At 35.5% G+C, this 1,012-nt stretch overlaps 1 non-coding gene across 1 annotated transcript; it reads left to right on the top strand.

The window, feature by feature from the left end:
* The first annotated feature begins 317 nt into the window (after positions 1-317).
* Positions 318-421, top strand: LOC125094595 (U6 spliceosomal RNA). Its single transcript, XR_007125606.1, has one exon. It is a non-coding gene; the product is annotated as a U6 spliceosomal RNA (small nuclear RNA).
* The last annotated feature ends 591 nt before the right edge of the window (positions 422-1,012 follow it).

Below are 1,012 nucleotides of genomic sequence, written 5' to 3'. Positions count from 1 at the left end.
CTTCTGACTCTGAATCTGGGAGAATTTATACAATGCAATGTTTTCTTCCAAAATGGGAAGAACATGCCCCCTCCCTTCTGTTCACAGGGAGATGGGAAAATGTTCCTGGCTTGAAGGCTTTAAAATTGACCAAAAGGGGAAAGAACAAACAAACAACAAAAAACCCTGACCAAAGCTAGACACGGTAGACTAAAGAAGCAATGTCCAACCAGAAAAGGCAGAACCAGAAATGTGGAGAAGGAAAATTTGTTGAGCTAATTTAGCTAATTCTCAGTTTGATGAAAATTTGGGGAGAAGCACCAAGGTAAAGAAATAGGGTACTCTTTTCAGTAGTACATAAACTAAAGTTGGAATCATACAGAGATTATCGTGACCCCTGTGCACAGATTATGTGCAGATTTGTGAAGCATTCCATATGTAAAAGAAGGAAAAGAAAAAAAAGAAAAGAGAAGAGAAAGGAAAGGAAAAGAAAAGAAAAGAAAAAAGGAAAGAAAAAAGGAAAGGAAAGGAGCAGACCCAAATCAAAAGTCCAAGACAAATTTGTGTTGATGAAGGAAACTGGTGAGAAAAAAAATTCATAGTTGTCTTTGGCATCTACTTTACATACCTAAGAGGAATTAACTTCTCAACTAGTTATATATATTGTAAACTTAGTGGTAACTTTGAAGAACAAGGATAGTGTAGGTGGAGAATGAGCTTTTCTATCTAAGTGAATTATCCGAAGGATGGAAGGTCTTTTTTCAATGATAGAACTTCTATAAATTTTTATAATGTTTATGGAAATTTTTATAAAAAGCACCATCTGTTCTCCAGCCCTTTTAAAGAGAATCTGCTGCGCAACATTTAACCTTTTCCTCAAGTTTTCATTTACTTGTTTGAAAATCCTTAGAAAAATCCTGTTCCTGAGTTTTTGTACAGAGAGACCCTAGGAACATTTAAGGTATAATGGTTCTGCCCGTTGTTTTCTGTTCCTTACTTTGTATCCTGTGTAGGTTTTACAAAGCATTGGTAC

The sequence above is a fragment of the Lutra lutra genome, chromosome 2, assembly GCF_902655055.1.
Source record: "Lutra lutra chromosome 2, mLutLut1.2, whole genome shotgun sequence".
NCBI lineage: Eukaryota > Metazoa > Chordata > Mammalia > Carnivora > Mustelidae > Lutra > Lutra lutra.
The sequence above is the reverse complement of the archived record's forward strand: the minus strand, read 5'-3'. Positions and strand labels throughout refer to the sequence as shown.